The following is a 15,523-nucleotide window of genomic DNA, read 5'->3' as shown; positions in this document are numbered from 1 at the left end:
ACAAATGGGAGACCTTCAACATTGTCCTCTGGAGGTGGCAAGTCCAAGCTGCCATTCTGGAGACGCCTGTAGAACTCCGTCTGGGCGATCACTCCACCATCGGACATCCGGCCATTCTTCCCCACGTCCACATACAAGAAGTCGTAATTAGCCGACACCACCGCCAACATCACTATACTATTAAACCCTTTGTAATTATAATAGTACGACCCCGAGTTGGGTGGTGGGACGATGTGGACGTGTTTCCCATCAATTGCCCCTCCGCAGTTAGGAAAGTCCCACCGCTGGGCAAAGTGGGAGGCCACAGTCTGCCATTCCTGTGGCGTGGAAGGAAACTGTGGAGGAAAAAACAATAAACATTACTATTTTTTCACAGAAACATGGCAAGCAGATTATACACAAACATTATGGGGCAACCTCCAGATAGCATTTAATAAGGGGAATTTAACAAGGCCAAAGTATAAGGTACACCTATCATATTCCCCCTCCCCCCTCTCATGGGCCATTTCTAACATTATAGGGGGGGGACTCTTGGACAGGTAACCCTCTTCACTTCATTGAGAGATGAATGCCTAAATACAGGGTATTACTTGGAACAGCCCCTCCTTAGTTACACTATTAGCAGACCACTGGACAGGTAAGAAGTGTCTGAATACAAAGATATAAATACACATTGTACACATTTGAGGACATTTGGACATTCTGCTATTACCTATCAAGATAATAATAGGATACAAAAACTTTAAACAGTTCCATTGGAAAGTATACAGGCAGGCCCTTGCACTACATGCTTTGGGGAATTCATCCATAAATCTGACCAGTAAAGAGATGGGTATAGTGTGTATGGGTTTGGCAAAGTCAGCAGATAGATGATTGAGGATAGAGAATTGGGATCAGCTGACTTAGCAGTTGGGGGGGGGGCGGTTACCCAAAATTTGTGGAAACCACAAAAAAAGCCTCTGGCACTCTGCCTGAATTTAAAGCTAAAATAACATTAACAAACATTTTAGGGGGTGTTTGGGGTAAAGCACTACCATGGAGCTGATAAAATACATTGTTAAGTGACTACATGAGGTGAATATAGGGCAGGAGACACCATGCTGGAGAGGTTATTGAAGGGCAAATATGTATGAAGGACATAAAATAATAATTACATAAAAATCCAGCATGCATGAGGACAAAGGGGACATTCACAGCATATTACAATCATGGTAATTAGGGAATGAGGAAAGAAATACAAGATATTATCAAACATTCAATACAATAAAATGTGATATAAAAGGAAAAAAATCTTACCTTCATATACTCCTTCTGCAGGACCTGGATGATGGCAGAACAGGTCTCTGGGATGATGATACCCAGAGCCTGGGGGGAGATGCCTGTCAAGAACTTCAAGTCCTGCAGACTTCTCCCTGTGGCCAAATACCGCAAGGTAGCGACCAACCTCTGCTCCGGAGTGATGGCTTGCCTCATGCAGGTATCCTGCCTGCTGATATAGGGGGTCAGTGAAGCCAACAAACGGTGAAACACGGGGTCCGTCATCCTGAGAAAGTTCCTGAAATCATCAGGATTATTCTCACGGATCTCACGGAGCAAAGGCATATGAGAGAACTGGTCGTGCTGAAGCAACCAATTCTTGGTCCATGAACTCCTCCCCACCCTGTTCATGGACTGGACTTGTGTCAAGGTCAGGACCCCAACACCAAGCCCCCGCACAGCACGAACTCTACGAGGAGTACGCATACGAAACATGGCTAGAAAACGGTCGGCTGCTCAGAACGAAGTAACAGAACGCACTGAAGAACAGCAAGGCCTGTGAAGAGCGACCTGAAAAACAGCAACGAGCGGGCAAGATCGCACAGAAAACTCCGATACGAACTGACTGCACGCACTGAAGAGCAGATACAAACCCACAAGCACAAACTGAACGGCAGAAAATGATCTGAAAGCCACGAGTCTGAAAAAGCGGGAATCGTCTCTCACCAAACTTTTACTAACACGAGATTAGCAAAAGGAGCCCAAAGGGTGCCACGCTTGGTTCTGAACCGGCCTTTTCTAGTCTCGTCGTACGTGGTGTACGTCACCGCGTTGTTGTCGTTCGGAAATTCCGACAACTTTGTGCGACCGTGTGTAGGCAAAACAAGTTGAGCCAACATCCGTCGGAAAAAATCCTAGGATTTTGTTGTCGGAATGTCCGAACAAAGTCTGACCGTGTGTACGGGGCATTAGAGCACATCAATTCTTTCAAAACAACGTGCTAATCTCTTTTGCTACCCTGTCCTCCTGATTCCCACAGAATAACATTCCTTTTTATACATTTTTGCAAATCAGACATTTTTTGAATAGCACCAGACCTACCACACAATGGTGTAGATAACAAAATCCTTTGGAAGAACTTTGCTCTACTGCGAGTCCTCAAAGACATTTGATCTTGACGGTATATGCGCTCCTCTTTGGTGAAATCGACCATAAATCTAACACAGTAATCCAGAAATGGGAAAGTGAGCTCAAGTTAGACCTCCCCAAAGAGGAATGGGATAGTATATATGAACATATTCATAAAGGCTCTATCAACATCTCAGCACAGGAAAACGGTTACAAACTGTATTCACGATGGTATCATACTCCAGAAGGAACGGATACACATATTCCACCCAACTGTATCACCGATGTGCTGGAGATGTAACCCTAGCTTGGGCTCCCTTCTCCATGTATGGTTGAACTGTATACACATAAAACCATTCTGGGAAAAAGTACACAATACAATCTCTAAAATTATAACATACACATTGGACTTTACTCCAGCTCATTACCTGTTACATCACACATCACTACCTCAATCCACTTACAGAAGGTCTCTTATGCTTCAGCTTATCAATGCGGCTAAACAATGTATACCATTGTATTGGAGAAATACTAACCCCCCTAAAATATTCAATTGGCTGAAGCGTATTGAGAAGATTGCAGAGATGGAGGACTTTATCTTTAGATAAACAAAACAGGACGAAATATCGAAATACGTGGGCTTGTTGGCTACACTTTAGAAACTCCTCAGAGTTTCAGGAACTACTGTATTATGCAATCCACAACCTCACCTCACAACGGGAATAAACTAACACTTCCCATACACGTTCCCTCCTTCGCCAAGGTTATGGTACCTACCATACCCAGTTATATAAGCATCTTTCCCCGTATCGTACATAGCATATTCCCACCCAAATCTTGAAGTAGAACACTTTGACTACTATAATCATAACAAATATGCGCCTTTTATCTGATATTGGATTATTCTTTGAATATAAGGCTATACTTCAGACCTGTCCAGCTTACATCTCCTCATTAATACCCAAGCTTTCCACCAAACATGGGAACTACAACATATTTACCAGATGTGGAGGGCAGCTTATTCCACTTAGTGGACCAACACTGCTAGAACACTACAAGATAAATCCACTACCCCCTCCCTTGCACAGTATGTTCCCATTCAGGGTTCGTGGGCTGGGGGTAGGCCTGCTTTGGTCTACATGACTTAATCAGATAAACCCTCTTATCATTCTCCTATGATGTCCCATGACATCACAAGGCACGTTCTAGCCTGCTAGAATAGTTTGATACAGCTATACGTTAATCTTCCTATGTTTAAATTTGAATTGAATTAAAATAGCAACTGTTATACAATAATATGATCGTTAACCACGCTAATTGGAAATTTTATGATTATTTGTACTGTATGTATTGATCTTTATTCCTGTTGCTTTAATGTAATTGTATTATTGTTCTAATAAAATTATTTGAAAATTATTTGACACCAGATGCAGAGGCAGATAAATCACAGTGCAGAGAAACTGGAGAAAAGAGAGGAATACAATGAGCTTCAAACGAGGAGAGGGATAGAGAGGGAGGTGCAGGAAGGGCTTGAAAAGTGTTTTATGGGAAGAGAAGGTGAAGGACATTGTAGCCATATTAGTGCACTTGCAACAACACAGTTTAGTACATTTGTTTTTTGTTTTTTGTTTTTTGTTTTTTTGTACAACAGTTACATTTTCAAGCTATTGGGGGAATCCCTCCCTTCTTCTAATATCCAAGCAGTACAGAGGAGCAGTGGAAAAATCACGAAGATAAGAATTGTCATAAAACTGTGTGGTAGTGATCTAAAATACTGTGCTCCACATTCAGACCATTACCTTTTCCTCATACAGAATTATTATTCACAGTTTAAAGGTTTACGTTTCCTGAGTATTTTTTAAAAAGTCCCTTTAGGAACCAAAACTTCCAGGTCTTCCATAGAATGGTCTGGTTGTGGGAAATGATGTTCCACAGCTGCACAGTAATCCTCTTCTTTATGTTCTTTTATTGTGTCTGTGACAGACCTAGCCAGGACAGGGGCTTTTGGAGAGGACTGGGAGCAAGCCTCTTACCCACTGACTATGGGCCCTGGCATTGAAGGTAACACTGCTCTTTGGAAGGTGTATGCCTGGGGGATCCATGGATTGGTCTTGTTTTTTTGGATTCAAGTCCATGTCTCCCCAAGACACACAGACTCTGGGACTCTAAGCCCAGGGTCCATGTTAAGGACCTAGATGCCACATTTCCAACAAGGACTGCTCCACACTATGGGACTCATAGCAGATGTTGATGTCATCAGCAAGCCACCTGTCTGGGGGTTGCCTGCTATAATGTGTTTAATACAAGTAGGTCTTGTGTGCTTCCTAAGGGTCTTTCACCCATTGTTAATTGTGCTAATTACCGTAACTCACCTTTTGTCTGTCTGCTAAGCAAACCATTGTGGGTTGTGTTTATACTTGTAATAATGTGTATTGTCCAGTACACTGTATTCAGTATTGTAGAAGTTGGCAAGTCTGACCTAGAATGAAACCTCTGAGTCATCCAGATGGCTAATTAACATAATGTTTATAGTATATGTCTGCTGTTCTAATTATATTCCTGTGTACAGTAGTTTGTATTGTTAGGGTAATATGATCAGGAGGGGGAGGTCCTCCTGTGGGGTATATATTATGTGTTAGTTTGTTCAAATAAACGTGTTCCAGCTTTGCAGCCAAACAAGTCCTACCTTGTTCTTGGTTGCAATATGCGGCTATAATATCTGATATCTATCTTCAGACTGGAGGAAGTGGTATATGACAGAAGCACTCAAGCAGAGTGTGGGGGACAATTCCGTTACATTGTCTATAAACATTCATTCTGTTTTTGTAACTTCTGTCCTACCTCATCAATGTATGATCCATTATATAAAACAGAAAAAATGTGTATACCATGCTACCTGATAAGGAGAAATTATTAAAAAGCTGCAGCTCAAAATTGTGAGATATACACAAATAGAATAATAATTATAAAAACGTGAGCAGCGCTACAGAAAGTGAGTACAATATATGAAAATTATATAAATAAATATAAGCCGAGGATCCGTGATGGATCCAAAGAATAAACAATATAAGTGCCAAAAAACAATGACATAAAAGGGTGATAAAAACATAAAAAGTTTGTAAAAATTAGTCCCAACAGTGAAAAATGTAGAAACAATGAAGAATCCGTAAATAGAATCATCCAAAAAGTGCTCAAACCAAATAAAAGTGAGGTTAATCGGTCACACAGACAGCGACTTGTGAGAAAATCCACCACCGTATGTGCTAAACGCTTACCAGATGCCTGACAATCAATGTAGCCTGACAATCAATGGTAAGTAAGGTCACACCACGGCTTCTCAGCTTCTCAGTGTCTCACACAGGGTTGCTCCATTGGCGATATATGCGTGATGTAGGTAAAAGCATGAAAACGAACAATAGCAGCAGCCGGCCGGCTTACAGACACCGTTCAGGATGAAGTAGTCAGCGATGACGTCAGCGGGTCAACCTTCCGACGTACGTTTCGCCTCACGAAGATATCGTCATGGCGTCATGACAATGTCTTCGTGAGACGAAACGTACGTTGGAAGGTTGACGCGCTGACGTCATTGCTGACTACCTCGTCCCGAACGGGTGTCTGTAAGCCGGCTGGCTGCTGCTAATGTATGATTAATGCTTGCACTTGCTGCATTGAATGAAGTACATCCCATTACTGGAGGCCAAGCTGTATGATCCTGTAATACTGAAAGTTCCTTTTGTTTGTGTGAAAATGTTTAATATATTTATGTAGATGCACAATTTGCAGCATTTAGTGTTGCAAGGTTTTGTTCCCTTTTTTTAGTCCCTGTCCTCAGAATGAATCTTCCTGCTGATCAATGAGGTTTGGTGGTTGCCTGAAGGTCAGCACTGAGGGTTGATGGTATATTCCTTTCAGGGTTCTGTCCTCTGTTATGATAGGTTTCATCTATTTCATTATCTCTTTCATCCCTTCTAGTGCTGGATTGTATGTGGTTATTAGAGGTACACGGCTATTTGTTTTCTTCTCTTTGTATTGTAGGAGATTTTTAAGGCAGCGTTTATGTTTGTACTGATAGTATTGTTGCTGTAACCTTTCTAATGCAAGTATTCTGATAGTACTCCTAGATGTCTATTTCTGTCTTCTGGTTCCGTACATATTCTGTGGTATCCAGACTAATGAAGAGCCACCTTCTGGAATGGTCCATGTTTTTCCACCAAGCTATGCATTCTACATCATTGTGCACACCAGAAGCTTTGCTTACTTACACTATTATATCTGTAGTTTTTCTCTTGAATAGTTCATATTATTCTATATTATCTTAGATCCCAAGGGGTCGATGCTCTGAGGAATGTCCTCCAGGGTTCAGAAAATCTGTAAGAGAAGGATATCACCCATGTTGTTATAATTGTGCTCCATGTTCAGAAGGAGAAATATCAAACCATTATGGTAAGCTTGATTTTTTTTTTAACCACTTAACAACCGGCCCATAGCCGAATGATGGCTACAGGGAGGTTGCATAACTCTGGGAGGGCGTACAGTGATGGCATACCCATCCATCCTCAGCAATACTCATCCATCCATCCATCCATGCTCAGCCATTCCATCCACTCCATCCATAACTAGCCATACCCATCCATACTCAGCCATACTCTGCAATATTCAGCCGTACCCAGCCATACCCAGCCATACCCAGCCATACTCAGTCGTACCCAGCCATACCCAGCCGTACCCAACCATACCATCTATACCCAGCCATACTCAGCCATACCCAGCCATCCCATCTATACCCAGCCATACTCAGCCGTACCCATCCATACTCAGCCGTACCCGGCCATACTCATTTATGCTCAGCCATCCCCATCCACAGCTCATCCATCCCCATTCATGCTCATCCATGCCACATCAGTTATCATCCATGCCACTACAGTGCCTCATAAAAGTGTAATAGGTAGTCAAATTAGATTTGAAACTTATGTCCCTAGAGCACCTGATGGTGCTCCCTGCATGTTGGTCCTCTGTATGTGGCCACACTGTGGAAAAGTCTCACAGATGTGGTATCGCCTTCCTCAGGAGGAGAAGGAGAATCTATTTTGGGGTGTAATTTTTGTGTATGTGCATGCTATGTGTAAGAAATATTGTGTAAATGGACAACGTTGTGTAAAAAAAAATGCGTTTTCATTTTCTTTACACATTTTCCAAAAACTTGTAGAAAAAAATGACATGTTCAAAAGACTCGATATGCCTCATAGATTATACATTGGGTTGTTTTCTTTCCAAAATGGGGTCTGTTTTGGGGCGTTTCCATTGTCCTGGTTCTCCAGGACCTTCAAAAGTGTAAGAGGTAGTCAAGAAATTATATGTATAATTTATGCTCCAAGAACGCCTGACAGTGCTCCCTACATGTTGGGCCTCTGTATGTGGCCACACTCTGTAAAAGTCTCACACATGTGGTATAGCCATACTCAGGAGGAGTAGTAGAATGGGTTTTGGGGTGTAATTTGTGCTATACATATGCTGTGTGTGAGAAATAATCTGCTAATATAACAATTTTGGGAAAAAAAAAAGAAAAAAAATCTTGATTTTTCAAAGAATTGTGGGAAAAAATTACAACTTTAAAAAAATCACCATGCCTCTTACTAAATACCTGGGAATGTCTACTTTCCAAAAAGGGGTCATTTGGGGGTATTTGTACTTCCCTGGCTTGTTAGGGTCTCAAGAAATGAAATAGGCCGTCAGTACTTCAGGTGTGATCCGTTTTCAGAGATTGGCAAAGACCAAATAATATACACTGATTTGGGTTATTTTTACCAAGGATATGTAGCAGTAAAAATTTTGGCCAAAATATATAAAGAAAAATTACTAATTTGCAAAATGTTATAACAGAAACAAAGAAAAATGCATTTTTTTACAGAATTTTCTGTCTTTTTTCTTTTATAGCGCAAAAAATAAAAAAAAGCGGTGATTAAATACCACCAAAAGAAAGCTCTATTAGTGTGAAAAAAAGGACAAAAAACTCATATAGGTACAGTGTTGCATGACTGAGTAATTGTCATTCAAAATGTGAGAGCACCGAAAGCTGAAAATTGGTGCGGTTAGGAAGGGGGTTTAAGCGCCCGGTGGTCAATTGGTTAATAGAAAATCTGATAGTGGATTAGAAAATTAAAACTTTTAAAGTCCATAAAAGTGATTCTGTAACCACTTTACATTCTACAGCAAGCAACGAGAACCAGCTTCCTCCTACTATAAATCTATTCAAAACTCACGTTGAAGTATTAAATCAAAATAAAAATGAAAATAAGACTGCAGCCACTGTGCAAAGGTGCTACAACCTTAAAAGTGATAGAAAGTATAAAACAGCTTTGGCAGCCTATATTATACAATACACATCCTAGTGATTAGTGCCATATACATCAATGTGTTTGTGACATACAAATCAAAATACAACAAAATAATATATAATATGCATAAATCTGTAAAGTGCTTGGTGCTTCTATAAAAGTGCAATGGTGCTCAAAAAACTTTGCAAACTGTGAGGTGACTCCCCCTTCGGTGACCCCACTCACCAAAAATAATAGACCCTCACAGGGCTTTTTTTTTCAGAGCATAGGTGCAGGAACTCCTCTCTCCCGAGACACCCCTTGACTCTGCCCCCTACCCACCTTCAAGCCCCGCTCCTTGGCCCCACCCCTTACCCACCTCCCAGTACCACCCCTTTCAGCACTAAGTATAATTTTGTGCTTTTTTGTATGGAATTTGTTAATGATAATGAAAGCAGTAAAATAGATCTAACAACAATGGACACCCAAGGAAAAATAGATCCACCCCAGCAACAATGGTCTCCCAACAGCCAGCATCAATAGACCCTCCAACAGCTAGCAACATTAGACCCCTCCCTCAACACTAAATCCCTCCCAGCAGCGATTGACCTCCTGCAACATAAGACCTACATCAGCAACAATAGATCACCCACCAGCAACAATAGACCTCCCCAGCAAAATAGATCCCCCAGCACCAATAGATTTCCCAGTAGCCAGCATCAATAGACCCTCCAGCAGTCAGCAACACAGACCCCTCCCTCAACAGTAGATCCCTCCCAGCAACAACTGACCCCCCAGCAACATAAGACCCACTCCAGCAACAAATGATCCCCTGGAGCAACAGAAGACCTCCACAGTAACAGTAGACCCCCTTTCTCTGCAAAAATAGATCCCCTCCAGCAGCAATAGATTCCCCAGTAGCCAGCATCAATAGACCCTCCAGAACATCCCAGCATCCCTTGCCATTACATAAATTCAGTTCGGGAGGTGCCAGAACTGCGTTCCCCCATGTTCCTGCTGAAAAAAAGCCCTGGACCCTCAGCTTCACAGTCTGGGATCAAAAAAGGCAGTAATCTATTGATCTGGGGGTATGTAGGATGGTTCCTCAACAAACTCTTCCAAGAGGGTGCTTCACGACAGAAAGGATATGCCACACTCCATAGATGGGAAAATAGAGAAAAAACTCATAGTGAAATACCGCTTAACATAAATTCTCAAGCGCATTCCAAGCGCCACTTACAGGATTTTTGGCAAAGACAGGCATCAGTAAAACACATCTGAGTTTGCCGCTGTATGGCGTGCGTTCCACGGAGGTGGAAATTGCGTCAATGGTTAGCATGAACAGGAAGTACATTGACGCGTTTCACCCCTCCTCCAGGGTGTCATCAAAGGACATCACTTCCTGTTCCATTGCAATCTATTTATATTTGAGGGAAGATCACTCCTCCCTCTGGGGAGGACGAAGCGACCAATTATGATCAGTGTGAAAAAAAACTTCCTCCTCAAACATCATTTCCTGTTGCCAAATATATATATATATATGTAAAACTTTAATATAAACAGAAGCCAAAATGACAAAACTTGCTTATTTGGCTATAATAATACAATAAATCTCATGATGCGATAGACATTTGCAAAAGATTTCCAATACATGATTAAAAATTACTTAAATATTAACAATTTGGAAAAAATGAAAATAAGAAGTACAAAGAACAAATAATAAAAATAAAAATGAAAATAAAATAAAAAAATAGACATAGAAATAATAATAAAAATAAAATAAAAATGAAAATACAATAAAAATAAAAATGTATTGTATTATTATAGCCAAATAAGCAATTTTGTAATTTTGGCTTCTATTTATATTAAAGTTTTTTATATATATTTGGCAACAGGAAATTATGTTAGAGGAGGAAGTTTGTAATTTTTCACACTGATGGTAATTGGTCGCTTCGTCCTCCCCAGAGGGAGGAATGATCTTCCCTCAGGTATAAATAGATTGCAATGGAACTGGAAGTGATGTCCTTTGATGACGCCCTGGCGGAGGGGTGAAACGCGTTGACCTACTTCCGGTTCATTCTAACCATTGATGCAATTTCCGCCATACAGCTCGGATGTTTTTTTTACTGAAACCTGTCTTTGCCAAATATCCTGTAAGTGGTGCTTGTAATGTGCTTGATAATTTATATTAAGTGGTATTTCACTATGAGTTTTTTCTCTATTTTCCCATCTATGGAGTGTGGCAAATCCTTTGTGTCATAAAGCACCCTCTTGGAAGAGTTTGTTGAGAAACCATCCTACATACCCCCAGATCAATAGATCACTGCATTTTTTGATCCCAGACTGTGAAGCTGGAGGTCTATTGTTTTTGGTGAGTGGGGTCACCGAAGGAGGAGTCACCTCACATTTTTCAAAGTTTGGAGCACCATTGCACTTTTATAGAAACACCAAGCACTTTACAGATTTGTGCATATTATATTATATATCATTTTGTTGTATTTTGATTTGTATGCCACAAACACATTGATGTATATGACACTAATCACTAGGATGTGGATAGTATAATATAGGCTGCCAGAGCTGTTTTATACTTTCTATAGCTTCCTCCTACTGTCTGTCTGAGAAAGCTTTCAACATGTATCTAAAAGTAATGGTCAGGAAAATGATTACACTGAAGAGGCCAAAACTGTCAAATAGTTACATTCTCGGTATACTATGCTTAATGTTGTTTTCACTTATTTTACTCTACAGACAGTGAACTCTGCAAGAAGTGTCCTCAAAATGAATGGCCCAACAAAGCTAAAACTATTTGTATTTACAAGGTCAATGAGTATTTATCATACAAGGAGGACATTCTAGTTTTATTTTTTTCTATAACTTCAGTCATATTTGCTACAACGTCTCTCTTTATACTTGGACTATTTGTTTGGTTTCGGAGCACTCCCATAGTCAAAGCCAATAACCGGAACCTCAGCTTCATTCTGCTTCTCTCCCTCATACTGAGCTTCCTTTCTGTATTCCTGTTCCTTGGCTGTCCTGTGGATATTACCTGTATGCTTCAACAAGTCACCTTTGGAATTCCCTTCACCATCTCAGCATCTTCTATCCTAGCCAAAACCATCATGGTCTTCATTGCTTTCAAAGCCACCAGACCTGGAAGCTCTTGTAGAAAATGGGTGGGAATCAAACTTCCCAATACAGTCATGTTATTCTGCTCATCCATTCAGGTTATGAATTGCATTCTCTGGTTGTCTATCTCTCCACCATTTAGGGAGTATGACATGGACTCCTATCGTGGGAAGATCCTCATTAAGTGTAATGAAGGGTCAGTTATCGGGTTCTACTTTATGTTGGGTTATATGGGGTTTCTGGCAGCTGTGAGTTTTGTTCTGGCCTTCATGGTGAGGACATTACCGGACAGTTTTAATGAGGCCAAGTACATCACCTTCAGCATGCTGGTGTTCTGCAGTGTCTGGATTGCCATGATCCCGGCCTATCTGAGCACCAGAGGGAAATACATGGTGGCTGTGGAGATATTCGCCATACTGACCTCCAGTGCTGGAATATTATTGTGTATGTTTTCTCCAAAACTCTACATTATACTTTTCAAACCCGAACTGAATACACAGAAAACAATGCTGGGGAAAAGAATGTTGTAAATGTAACAAATTGATTCAATGTATAATACTGTAGACCAGATTAAACAAATTCAGCCATATTGTTAAATCATCATCATTATGATTTTTTGTGTATATTAACTACCTTCTGTCTGCCTATTGTATATAAGTGGATGGAAGGTGGATGTTACAGGGTAGGAAACTATATAACAGCTTCATTTTTTTTCTTGCTCTTACATGCCCCCTAGCTTGCACAAGCAAAGTACTGTGGCTGCACTGTCCATTGGATGGTGCCAATCACAAAAATATGCTGTGACCAATCAAAGCATCACACAATGTAATCAACACCTACAGTTAGCAGCTTGATGCCACTTTGCACTCACATACTGATCAGTGTGTTAGAGGAATGAAATCTTCAAGATCACCATCCAGTGTAAGCTTTATCTAGTACAAGTGCAATCCAGTAGCAGTACCAGAAACAGCTTCAACCATCCCCCTATTATTATTATTATTATTATTATTAGTTTTTTTTTTTTTCAAATATAAGTTTATTCAAAAGCAGGTGGGGCTAAGGGCCCATAGTAACATCATAAATGTAAACAGAATTTGAGGACGCAGCCTCTTATAACAATGTAACAGTAGTCATGACATAATGGTTTTCCAGTACAGGGTTATATTTATGTTATTACATTCTGACCAATAGAATCGACCCTGTGATTGAGCTCAGGCCAGTTTATTTACCCTTCTCCCACCTACTAGTTTTCTTTTTTTTTTTTTCCTTCGAAAATAATAGTTATAGAAAGATATGAATAGAGAGAGAAGAAAGAGAAGAGGTTAGGAAGTGATAGGTTCAAAGAGTAGAGGGGACTGGGGTGTGGTAATCAGGTGGGGGGGGGGACACGGAGGCAGTTCCCAGGTAATATTTGGTGTGTACCTGTCAAGAGGAAAAAGCCACGTTAATTGGCTTCCATTATCTACTTCAGCTCACGGTTGTGCCACTAAATTTTGGCCTTCGTTAGAGTATATGTATATAAGCCATTGCGACCAGGTTTTGGTGTATAATTCAGCTTGGTTGCGGGCTGTGAGGATAAGATCCTCCATCTTCCTGATATCTTCTACTTTTTTTAACCACATGCCTACAGTTGGAGATCTGGAAGTCTTCCACAGCAGAGGGACACATGCTTTGGCCACATCTAGGAGATGTCGGATCAGTGATTTTTTGTATGATTTTCTGGATACAGTAGTGGCATGTAATAAGAAGAGACCAGGATCCGCCACCATAGGGCGTTCAGTAAATTTCTGAATCGTCTGCTATATGGACCTCCAGAACTGCTCCAACTTCCGGCAGGTCCAGAAAACATGAAGAATTGAGCCCCGTTCCTCCCCGCATCTCCAACATAGGCCAGAGGAGGTTGGGAAAAATTTCTGCAGTTTGTCAGGAGTGTTGTACCATCTAGTCACTAATTTAAAGTTGGTCTCCTGCATTTATGTGCATATTGAGGATTTAAATGTAAAGTAGAGTATGTTTTGTTTTTGCCGTGGTGTAAAACTGCACTGCAAATCTCTTTCCCAAGTCCCAATGGTGGGGATTTGATAATTCTCTGGTGGTGTAATCAGCAGTTGGTAGGTAGCTGACAATGAGTGTGGTAGAGCATCCTCCCCTGAGCAGTATATTTCAAGTGTATTCAATGCCCGATCAAAGTTCTCGGGAGGTGGTAACGACTTCAGGAAATGGTTAAGCTGTAATGCTCTCCAGAGATTTAGGCGGAACGGTCCATCCATTTTCATCAGCTCTTCTATGGATGACCACTTTCCATTTATTATGAAATGGGAAGCTTGTGAATACCCTGCATTACGTAGGGAACGGAATACTGGATCCGTACAACCTGGACTGAATTCTGGTGTTCCCAGAATCGGATGTAATGGGGACCCATGGGGGTGTAAGATGTAGTCTAGTAAAAATAGATGAGCAAATTCGTGTAGTTATTCCTATCAGGGGGTGATTTTTCATATTCCCAGGTAGCAAATCATGGCACCACGGGGCTCTGTCTAGAGGTATAGCACATTGGGCTTGTTCCAATTGGGTCCATAACTTGGTGGTGTTGTGTCGGTTCCAGTCAATAAGTCTGGTCAAGTGGGTTGCTTGTTGATATTTGCAGATATCTGGAACCGCCAGGCCTCCATATAATTTGGGCAGCGTAAGCTGCTTTCTGTTAATCCTAGGTCTCTTATGTGACCAAATAAAGTCCAGAAATAGGCTGTTGGTTTGGTCAAAATAGCGGGTGGGTATTTGAATCGGAAGGGCCTGCATGAGGTAGAGAAATTTTGGTAGGATGCACATCTTAAGAATGTTACATCTACCAAAGAGTGTAGGCCTGTGCTCCATTCGGGCCGTGGATAGTAATGGGGGAAAGTTCAGAGCAAATATTTGGGATATTTTGGGAGGAATATAAGTGCCTAGGTACTTCAGGGCGGTTTTGGTACATTTAAATTCGAAACTATCCTGCAATGTGTTGAGGAGACGTAAGGGGAGCCCAATATTATTATTATTATACAGGAATTATATAGCGCTGACAGTTTACGAAGCACTTTACAACATAAGGTCAGACAGTACAATTACAATACAATTCAATACAGGAGGAATCAGAGGACCCTGCTCATTAAAGCTTACACTCTAAGAGGATGGGTCAAGAGATACACAAGGTAATAACTGTGGGGGATGGGCTGATTGAGAAAATAAGTTGTACAGTTCTTAATTGAGGGCCAAATAGGTTTTTATGAAGAGATGAGTTTTCAGGGATCATCTGAAAGTGGACAGATTAGGAGATAATTGGACAGATAGGGGTAGAGAGTTCCAGAGGATAGGAGAGGTCCTGGAGAAGTCCTGGAGGTGAGTGTGGGATGAGGTGACAAGGGAACTAGAGAGCAGGGGGTCTTTGAAGGAACAAAGAGAATAATTTAGTTGTTTATTTTTTTTTACTAGGTTAGTGGTGTTGCTGGGGGCCGAGTTGTGGATGCTTTGTAAGTTATTGTTAGTATCTTGAATTTAATTTGTTGAGTGAGTGGAAGCCAGTGGAGGGATTGGTGGAGAGGGGTAGCAGACGCTGAGCGGTTTGTAGGGTGGATGAGCCTGGCAGCAGCATTCATGATGGACTGAAGGAGAGAGTTGCAGTAGTCAAGGTGAGAGATGACCAGCGAGTGATTTAG

This window comes from Aquarana catesbeiana, unplaced genomic scaffold (assembly GCF_042186555.1).
Source record: "Aquarana catesbeiana isolate 2022-GZ unplaced genomic scaffold, ASM4218655v1 unanchor224, whole genome shotgun sequence".
Lineage (NCBI taxonomy): Eukaryota > Metazoa > Chordata > Amphibia > Anura > Ranidae > Aquarana > Aquarana catesbeiana.
Note: the sequence above shows the minus strand (reverse complement) of the source record.